The sequence below is a fragment of the Schistocerca piceifrons genome, chromosome 3 (assembly GCF_021461385.2).
Source record: "Schistocerca piceifrons isolate TAMUIC-IGC-003096 chromosome 3, iqSchPice1.1, whole genome shotgun sequence".
Lineage (NCBI taxonomy): Eukaryota > Metazoa > Arthropoda > Insecta > Orthoptera > Acrididae > Schistocerca > Schistocerca piceifrons.
In genome coordinates, this window is record NC_060140.1 from 868,085,866 (window position 1) to 868,097,198 (window position 11,333).

General features: G+C 43.8%; 1 pseudogene; it reads left to right on the forward strand.

The window, feature by feature from the left end:
* The first annotated feature begins 456 nt into the window (after positions 1-456).
* Positions 457-574, forward strand: LOC124790228 (annotated as a pseudogene).
* Positions 575-11,333: the final 10,759 nt, after the last annotated feature.

Sequence of the window (11,333 nt, forward strand, 5' to 3'; positions counted from 1 at the left end):
CAACAGCACCAGCACCAGGTGGCGCAACACACCAGAAGTCAGTCTGCGGTACTGTGCCAAACAGGCGGCGTACACTTGGGCTTACGTCGCAGTTCGCTGTGGCACCGACTGACAAGTCGTGGGACCCTCGATTTCCTGCGCAAATACGTGCTCAAAGCCGGTGGTAGGCAGAAAACATCTTCCGAAATTCTACTAACTGCTTTCTCTGAGAATTACTTTGAACAATTAGTTCATGAGCCCACACGAATTGTAAATGGTTCCGAAAACACACATTACCTCTTAGCCACAAATAATCCTGATCTAATAGAGAGCGTCATGACGGATACAAGGATTAGTGAACACAAGGTCATTGTAGCGAGGCTAAAAACCATATCAACCAAAACCACCATAAATAAACGCAAAATATATCTATTTAAAACAGCAGATAAAAATTAGCTTGATGCCTTCCTAAGAGACGGCAACGGCCTTGCCGCAGTGGATACACCGGTTCCCGTGAGATCACCGAAGTTAAGCGATGTCGAGCGTGGCCGGCACTTGGATGGGTGACCATCCGGGCCGCCATGTGCTGTTGCCATTTTTCGGGGTGCACTCAGCCTCGTGATGCCAACTGAGGTGCTACTCTACCGAATTGTAGCGGCTCCGGTCAAAGAAAACCATCATAACGACCGGTGAGCGGTGTACTGACCCCACGCCCCTCCTATCCGCATCCTCAACTGAGGATGACACGGCGGTCGGATGGTCCCGATGGGCCACTTGTGGCCTGAAGACGTAGTGCTTCATAAGAGAGAGTTTCCATTCCTTCCAAGTGTAAACCAGAGATGGCTCAAATTCAAAGATACAGTATCGACAGCAATAGATAGATTCATACCACATAAGTTAATAAGAGACGGGACTGATCCACCATGGTACACAAAACGTCTCAGAACACTGTTGCAGAAGCAACGAAAAAAGCATGCCAAATTCAGAAGAACGCAAAATCTCCAAGACTGGCTAAGTTTCACGGAAGCTCGAAATTTAGTGCGGGCGTCAATGCGAGATGCTTTTAATAGTTTCCACAATGAAACATTGTCTCAAAATATGGTAGAAAACCCAAAGAGATTCTGGTCGCATGTAAAGTAACCCGTGGCAAAAAACAGTCAATACCGTCACTGCGCGATAGCGATGGAAATGTTACCGATGATGGTGCCACTAACGCGGAGTTACTAAATACAGTTTTCCGTAATTCCTTCACGAAAGAAGACTAAGTAAATATTCCATAATTCGAAACCAGAACAGCTGTTATCATGAGTGGCATAAAAGTAGATATCTTAGGTGTTGAGAAACAACTCAAATCACTTAATAAAGGCAAGTCTTCAGGTCCTGATGGTACACCAATCCGGTTCCTTTCAGAGTATGCAGACACAATAGTGCCTTTCTTAGCAATCAAATACAACAGCTCATTTCACGAAAGGTCTGTTCCTAAAGACTGGAGAGTAGCACAGGTCACACCCATATTCAAGAAAGGAAATAGGAGTAACCCCCACTGAACTACAAACCCGTAGCACTGACCTCAATTTGCAGTAGAATTTTGGAGCATATACTGTACTCAACATTATGAATCACCTTGAATAAAATGAGTTACTGATACATAACCAACACGGATTCAGAAAATATCGTTCTTGTGCAACACAGCGAGCTCTTTATTCCCATGAAGTAATGAGTGCTGTCGACAAGATATCTCAGATATATTCCATATTCCTAGATTTCCAGAAAGCTCTTGATACCGTTCCTCACAAGAGACTATTAATCAAATTGCGTGCATATGGAGTATCGTTTCAGCTGTTTGACTGGATTCGTGATTTCCTCTGAGAGGTCACAGTTCATAGTGATAAACGGCAAATCATCGAGTAGAACAGAAGTGATATCTGGCGTTCCGCAAGGTAGTGTCGTAGGCCCTCTGCTGTTCCTGATTTACATAAATGATCTACGTGATAATCTGAGCAGCCCCCTTAGATTGTTTGCAGATGACGCTGTAATTTACCGTCTAGTAAAATCATCAAAAGACCAATTACAATTACAAAATGACCTAGAGAGAATCTCTGTGTGGTGCAAAAAGTGGCAATTGGCACTAAACAAAGAAAAGTACGAGATTATCCACATGGGTACTAAAAGAAAGCCGATAAATTTTGGGTATACGATAAATCGCATAAATCCAAGGTCTGTCAATTCGACTAAATACCTAGGAATTACAATTACGAGCAACTTAAATTGTAAAGACCACATAGATAATATTGTGGGGAAGGCGAAACAAAGACTGCGCTTTGTTGGCAGAACACTTAGAAGATGCGACAAACCCACTAAGGAGACAGCCTACATTACACTTTTATCAAAACTAAACATGATTGTCTCAATGGGAATTCCGCGCTCGTTCATTAAATAAAATATGGCGTTTCAGTCTTCGATCGCCATTCTTTATTTTCAGTTACCGGTTTCGGGCTAGCTGCCCATCTTCAGATCATATACAGGGTGTTACAAAAAGGTACGGCCAAACTTTCAGGAAACATTCCTCACACGCAAATAAAGAAAAGATGTTATGTGGACATGTGTCCAGAAACGCTTAATTTCCATGTTAGAGCTCATTTTAGTTTCGTCAGTATGTACTGTACTTCCTCGATTCACCGCCAGTTGGCCCAATTGAAGGAAGGTAATGTTGACTTCGGTGCTTGTGTTGACATACGACTCATTGCTCTACAGTACTAGCATCAAGCACATCAGTACGTAGCATCAACAGGTTAGTGTTCATCACGAACGTGGTTTTGCAGTCAGTGCAATGTTTACAAATGCGGAGTTGGCAGATGCCCATTTGATGTATGGATTAGCACGGGGCAATAGCCGTGGTGCGGTACGTTTGTATCGAGACAGATTTCCAGAACCAAGGTGTCCCGACAGGAAGACTTTGGAAGCAATTGATCGGCGTCTTAGGGAGCACGGAACATTCCAGCCTATGACTCGCGACTGGGGAAGATCTAGAACGACGAGGACACCTACAATGGACGAGGCAATTCTTCGTGCAGTTGACGATAACCCTAATGTCAGCGTCAGAGAAGTTGCTGCTGTACAAGGTAACGTTGACCACGTCACTGTATGGAGAGTGCTACGGGAGAACCAGTTGTTTCCGTACCACGTACAGCGGGCAGGCACTATCAGCAGCTGATTGGCCTCCACGTGTACACTTCTGCGAATGGTTCATCCAACAATGTGTCAATCCTCATTTCAGTGCAAATGTTCTCTTTACGGATGAGGCTTCATTCCAACGTGATCAAATTGTAAATTTTCACAATCAACATGTGTGGGCTGACGAGAATCCGCACGCAGTTGTGCAATCACGTCATCAACACAGATTTTCTGTGAACGTTTGGGCAGGCATTGTTGGTGATGTCTTGATTGGGCCCCATGTTCTTCCACCTACGCTCAATGGAGCACGCTATCATGATTCCATACGGGATACTCTACCTGTGCTGCTAGAACATGTGCATTTACAAGCACGACACAACATGTGGTTCATGCACGATGGAGCTCCTGCACATTTCAGTCGAAGTGTTCGTACGCTTCTCAACAACAGATTCGGAGACCGATGGATTGGTAGAGGCGGACCAATTCCATGGCCTCCACGCTCTACTGACCTCAACCCTCTTGACTTTCATTTATGGGGGCATTTGAAAGCACTTGTCTACGCAACCCCGGTACCAAATGTAGAGACTCTTCGTGCTCGTATTGTGGACGGCTGTGATACAATACGCCATTCTCCAGGGCTGCATCAGCGCATCAGGGATTCCATGCGACGGAGGGTGGATGCATGTATCCTCGCTAACGAGGACAGTTTGAACATTTCCTGTAACAAAGCGTTTGAAGTCACGCTGGTACGTTCTGTTGCTGTGTGTTTCCATTCCATGATTAATGTGATTTGAAGAGAAGTAATAAAATGAGCTCTAACATGGAAAGTAAGCGTTTCCGGACACATGTCCACATAACATATTTTCTTTCTTTGTGTGTGAGGAATATTTCCTGAAAGTTTGGCCGTACCTTTTTGTAACACTCTGTATTGTAGTTACAGAGAAACTTGTCCGTACAGAACACTCGGTTCGCTGTCATAAGTTATGACAGCGAACCGAGTGTTCTGTATGGACTAGTTACTCTGTAACTACAATATATGATCTGAAGATGGGCAGCTAGCCCGAAACCGGTAATTGAAAATAAAGAATAGCGATCGAAGACTGAAACGCCATATTTTATTTTAAATTACACTTGTCCGTCCCCTGCTGGAATATTGCTGTGCCTTATGGGATCCTTACCAAGTAGGATTGACGGAGGACATCGAAAAAGTGCAAAGAAGGGCAGCTCGTTTCGTGTTCTCGTGCAATAGGGGTGAGAGTGTCACTGATATGATACGCCAGTTGGGGTGGCACTCACTGAAACAAAGGCGGTTTTATTTGCGGCGAGATCTATTTACGAAATTTCAATAGCCAACTTTTTCTTTCGAATGCGAAAATATTTTGTTGACACGCACCTATATAGGGAGAAATGATCATCATAATAAAGTAAGGAAATCAGAACTCTAACGGAAAGATTTAGGTGTTCCTTTTTCCCACGCACCATTCGAGAGTGGAATGGTAGAGAAGTAGTATGAAAATGGTTCGATGAACCCTCTGCCAGACACTTTAGCGTGAACTACAGAGTAACCATGTAGACGTAGATGTAATAGGGACTTGATCGTGTGTTGATTACACCTGTTTGTGCCGGTGTGGCTAGCCAAAGAGTCACCGACAGACGCAGGCAGCAGCCAAGGACTGGTAGAGGACATGATCTTGTGCCAGCATTGTAAGCCACTGTCGTGGCGACAGACAAGTAAGTCATGGGGCGTCAACGGGCTCTTGTAGCGAGCCGTCCGCATCTGTCATGTATCAGCGCGGTTGGCAAAGTGGTTGACTGCAGTTACCCACAGACCGGTATGGGTCATTGAAAAGATAGTTCGCTGACGGCCAGAAAGTGAGCAAGAGTGGCTAGAACGTTGGGCTCCATGGAGACGGGTTGGGCATTTGCAGATTTGGCAAGGTGTACAGGGGCGAGGCCAAGCTTTGAGTGAACAGCATACAATTTGAGAGCGGACAGTGTCTTTTCCTGAATCCAGAAGAAGACGGCAGTCCACAGCCAGGGCGGAATGGTAGAGAGCTTTTGTTCATGAGGAACTGTGCAGAGCACCCAGTTTTGCACTGTTGTGGCCCTGTCTATTAGTGACACAGTAAATTATTGTTCAGCAAATGCTGAACTTGGGGAAGTCTGCTGTTACCTGATGTGGTATTTTTCGAACACAGCAAAACCGATATAAATTGTGTGAAGTGAAACTCTGCGTTGCATGGAGGGGCCACGGTACACAAGAGAATATTTTATTCCATTGTGATTACTGCACTTAATCAGAGAGTGTGATTCAGTCATTGTGTATGGCAGTAAGTTTTCTCCCTGTGTGGTCCTGCTTTACTTTGACTGCATTTGTGTCCTTTGCTGCTAGTTGAGTAGTTGGTGGAGACTGATGCTACTAGAGCGTATCTTCTTTCTGTGACATTTGCTCGTCTTAGTTATACAATGTCATGTTGAGTGCCCTCTTGTACAGCTATTATAGGCTGATATTGCGAGAATTGTTTCTTGGTTGGCGCCCGCTTTTAATGTCACCTGGGCCGAGAAAGATTATTGTTCAGGAATATTTATTATTGTCTTCCTGTGCCATTTTTAATAAGAAGTTTTCCTGCGAAGAATATTGTTTATTTCCCATTTTAACTGTTGACGAGATTTCTGTTGAATATGTTGTGGTAAATAAAAATTATTTAGAAATAAGCACACACGCGGACAGCCCCCACCCAGTTTCCACTACACCCACATTCTGCGCTACGTAGTGCAGAAAATGTTCCATGCCCGCCAATAGAGGTTATCGATTAAATCTGTAGAGCTGTTCCCGCGTAACTAGTCTCGCGCACAGCCCGTCGCCAAGAGTGCGTGTAAACTCGCACGACACCACAGAAGTTCCGAGACTCAGACGAAAGGAACGCTGAAGCCTCCATTATCAAGAGCAACGTGAGAATTTTCTCCTCGGGCCTTTATTTTTCCTAGAGTCAAACTGATCCCCAGGGTGGCTTACCGATATCCTTGAGACCATATCTGAGACGCATCGCGAGATATATGGGTGCCATGCAACTATCTGCATGAGCTGTCGACCTTGGTTGACAGATCATGGATTAAGTCAATAACAGGAGAGCTTCTGTGAAGTCTGGAAGGTAGGATACAAGGCACTGGCGGAATTGAAGCTGTGAGGACGGGGGCGTGAGTCGTGCTTGGGTAGCTCCGTTGTTAGAGCACTTGCCCACGAAAGGCAAAAGTCCCGAGTTCGAGTATCGCTCCGGCTCACAGTTTTAATCTGCCAGGAAGGTTCATATCAGCGCACACTCCTCTGCAGAGAAAAATTTCATTGTAGTAAGTCAATAGCCTTTGGAATCTCGAATAACAGATGGTATGTGGGGATGAGGGCGTTGTACAGCGAGAATTAAGTATGTCCATCTTCTCGTTCTTTTCCAACCTCTAAGTACCCACTCTTGGACATAAGTCTCTTCCAACGATTTCCGTGTAGACCTTTGCTGGGCAGTCTGGATCCAGTTTTCTTTTCCCTCATGCCATTGGATGTCTCCAGAGGACATCCGATACGTCTGTTTCTCTGTGTAGGGCGCCACTGAGTCAATGTTTCGGTCCATTTGAAGTTGTTTCTGGTCACGTGTCATTTCAGTCTCGCTTTCCGTTCTACGACGTCAAAGACCATGTTCTTCTCCCTATCTCTTCTTTCTTGATCCTGAATCTGAAATTCACTCCATGCATTATTCTATTTCCCTCTAACAGACCCGAAGTCTGCTCTGTTTGTTGTATCACTGTTCCGACTCCGTGCTTTGTTATTGCCAGGATGCGACTGTTATAAACGTACTTTTTTTAAATTTTTTGGGGATAATACGCTTGCGGAGAATGTAACGAAGGTCAAGTAATACCATCCGAGTGAGGTCAGTCCTGCGGGAGATCTCTGCTATCTGGTTATCTTTTCCAAATTGGATTGTCCGAGATACTACAACATGCTTTTCGATGGAGACCGTAATACAAGCTGGACTCATGACATTGGTATTTTGAAGAATGATTTTTAGATCTACAGTATGGGAAGCTTCTTTCAGTTTTCGAGTTGGCATTTCCTTTCTGTTGCTGCTAAAGAAGATATCAGCTGCAAAGCAAAGACGGTTGAGACGTTTCCCATCTGTGCTGATACCTTTCTGTTCCCAAGATAGACACTTTTCACGTGAATATTTCGTCCATAACTATAGCCGTACCGTAGGTGCAACCACGACGGAGGGGTATCTGTTGAGAGGCCAGACAAACGTGTAGTTCCTGAAGAGGGGCAGCAGCCTTTTCAGTAGTTGCAGGGGCAACAGTCTGGATGATTGACTGATATGGCCTTGTAACATTAACCAAAACGTCCTTGCTGTGCTGGTACTGCGAACGGCTGAAAGCAAAGGGAAACTACAGCTGTAATTTTTCACGAGGGCATGCAGCTTTACTGTATGGTTAAATGATGATGGCGTCCTCTTGGGTAAAATATTCCGGAGGTAAAATAGTCCCCCATTCGGATCTCTGGGCAGGGACTACTCAGGTGGACGTTGTTACGAGGCGAATCGTAGAGGGAGACCAAGAGATGAATACATCAAACAGATTCAGAAGGATGGATGTAGGTTGTAGTAGGTATTGGCAGATGAAGAAGCTTGCACAGGATAGTGTAGCATGGGGAGCTGCATCAAACCAGTCTCTGGACTGAAGACCACAACAACAACAAGGAACGGCATTACGAGGGCTGCTACTGCTGATAAATACAAATTAAGTGGCTGATGCAGAAACTGTTTTATTCGCACTTTTCACCTACGCACGAGTGTCAGTGAATACTCAGTACAAAAAACATTTTTGCTGTGCATTATATGCGTATCGTATGTTGGCGGGAGCTGACGGCCAGTGTGGTGTCGTGTGCGCAGGCCGACACAAATGCCGCGAGGAGTGGCCGAGCGCGGACGTGGAGCGCGCCTACAACCTGTTCCTGGACGTGGCGCTGCTGCTGGTGCCGCTGCTGCTGATGGCCGCTGCCTACTCGCTGGTCGTCTCCAAGCTGTGGCGCGGCCTGCGCCGCGAGATCCGCACCACCTCCTCCACGCGTGAGTACCGCCTGTCTCTCGGAAACCTGCAGGTCCGTAGCTGCTCCTGCCCGTCAGGGCATCATTCCCGTCTACTACTTGTGACGCCCACTGCACGAAGCCCTACATACGGTGTGTGATGTTGACATACAAGAAAATTGAACTGGAATGATTATTTGGGTATTTCAATCTAATTTCAGCAGTCAGTTCTCCAGCTCGTTTGCAGCAAAATAGTAGGACACTGACTCATTACATTTTTAGAGACACTGCTCAGGTAGAAACAATGTGTACCCGATTGCTAATGGTCAATGTGATCATGATGCACAGTTATAGGAAATAAAGAGTATGCCACTTTATAATTCTGAGGGACGTTCATACAAAGCAGTCAAGCTTATTAATGAGAATAGGATACAATGTTTAAGAGTACATAAGGTGCGGTATTGGATATACTAATGTCAAATTCAGTTTATTCTATATGATACTTGCTTTCCTACAAAATTATCCAGAAGATAAATTAAAAAAACCGCAAGTACGACCTGGGTATTGGAACGAAGTCCTTCGTACGGCACTTATATGTAAAACATTCTCGGTTTCCTTGCCGCGTCAATTCGGGATAAAATCTCGAGCTTTCGACAATTACCTCCATCGTCATCGTCAGGAGCTGACTGTCTTCACTGCTGCTGTGGTAGCCTCTATATAGCCCGAAGACGGCTTCTGATTGGTCAACGATTACGTACTGCTGTCGCAGACGGTGTCACTGTGTGCGCCGGTGGCGCCACCGCTTCCGCTGGAACGTAAACCTTGCAAGGAACGTCTCTGCTGCTTCTCTGCATCGAGCGCTCGTTTCTATGCACAGCTCAGATGGTATCCACTATCGCGGTTAAAGTTCTTTTGGCTCATTCTTATTTCAAGAGCCTCCTTAATTACAGAATCCGAGTGCGTGGAGGCATGGGACAGAATTTTTGTTTCATCGAACAATATTTTATATTTGTTCGTGAGGCTGTGCTCCGCAATTGCCCATTTCTCCAGTTCTCTATTTTTAATACGGCGTTGGTGTTCTGCACAGTGGTCGGAAATGGTACGAATGGTCTGACCTATATAATTGCTTCCACACTCACAGGGGATGCTGTAAACTCCAGGGACTCTGAGGCCGATATAGTCCTTAACAGGACGCATCATCTCCTCAATTTTCTTAGGAGGACGAAAAATCGGTCTTATACCCCGTCTACGCAGGACTCTTCCTATTTTGCTGGAAATAGCGCCACAAAAAGGAAGAACCGCAATCGGTGTTTCATCCTGTGAGTGTGCAGCATTTTCACCTTTCCTTTTTTTGGAGAACGCTGTCTTTATATCGCATGCACCTCAGCCATTCTTTCGGAACACGTACTTTAGATGGTTCATCTCGGACCTTAAGAGGTCCTCGTCAGAAAGAGTTTTTGCTCTATATACCAACGTGTTCAAAACGGCTCTCTTTTGATCAGTATGATGGAAACTCTGTGCATTCAGGTATAAATCGGTATGCGTCGGCTTACAGTATACAGAGTGGCCAAGACGCCCGTCCGCCTGTCGTTGTAAAACGTCTAAGAAAGGCGGTCTCCCTTCCTTCTCCATCTCGACAGTGAACTGGATGTTCGAATGTATGCTGTTCAAGTGTTCCATGAATTGTTCGAGAGCTTCTGCGTCGTGTGGTCAGATCATAAATGTATCGTCAACATAACGATAAAATAAGGATGGACCGAGGGGAGCCGAATTTAATGCACGTTCCTCAGAATTCTCCATAAAAAAGTTAGCCAGTTAGCGTAAGACGAAGAGGGAAATTTGTCTAAAGTCAAAATCCGACATTACACCTTGCATACTGCAAAAAATACTGTAATATTTCTAGGAAAGTCATTAAAATGTCCAGAAGTATGCATGTCCTGACAACAAGAAATAATGCAGATAATAAGATTAAAACTATATGCAACATTGTCAAACGGGAGACAGGACAGCCAGTCCGTGTACAAGATTCTATGACAATTAAGACAAATAACAATCTTGTGATTAATAATTCACAAGTTGCAAGTACTTTTAGCAATCACTTTCTACACGTAGCAGCAAATATAGGATTAAAATATAGTTCAGTTGAAGAAGCTGGAGAATATGTTAAAAATAATACACAAATCTGTAAGCAAATAGCAGCAGCATCAACATCCTTTACTGAAATTAAAACAATTCTAAAAATTATAAAAAACAAAATTTCATGTGCGATTGATGGAATTTCAAACAGAATTCTGAAAAGTTGTTCCAACTTAAAATAATGTCCTTAGTGATACATGCATTCTATCACTGGCACACAGTTTTTCTCCAGACAGCTTAAAATATGCAATTGTTTAACCACTTTAAAAAAGGATGACAAGATAGCCATAAACAACTATCGTAAGATTTCCTTACTGACATTTTTCTGAAATATTCGAAAAAGTAATGTACTCAAGAGTAATCGCACACTTACATGGAAACAGTATACTACGCATATCACAGTTTGGATTCCAGAAGGGTTGCTCGACTGAAAGCGCTATTAATACATTCATCCATCAAATAATACGAGCCTTAAATAATAATACACCGGCATTTCGTATTTTTTGTGATCTTATCGAGCCGTTTTATTGCGTATATAATGTTATTTTCTTAAATAAATTAACTTTTATGGAATTGATGGTTTTACACACAGACGGTTTGAATAATAGTTAACAAACACAACAGAAAAGGTTGTGCTGCATAAGTGACAGAGTGTCGGAAAGGTAGAAAATTTTAATAGCTGGAGGAAAACACACACACACACACACACACACACACACAGAGAGAGAGAGAGAGAGAGAGAGAGAGAGAGAGAGAGAGAGTGAGAGAGAGTGAGTGAGAGTGCGAGAGTCCCACGGGATTCAGTTTTTGAGCCACCCCTATTCTTTACACACACACACACATATATATATATATATATATATATATATATATATATATATATATATATATTTCGAAAATTTAGGTTGAGTTTATTTTCAGAGAACCACTTAATAATTCTTGAGAAAATGTAATTTATCAATTTACTTAACATTCAAA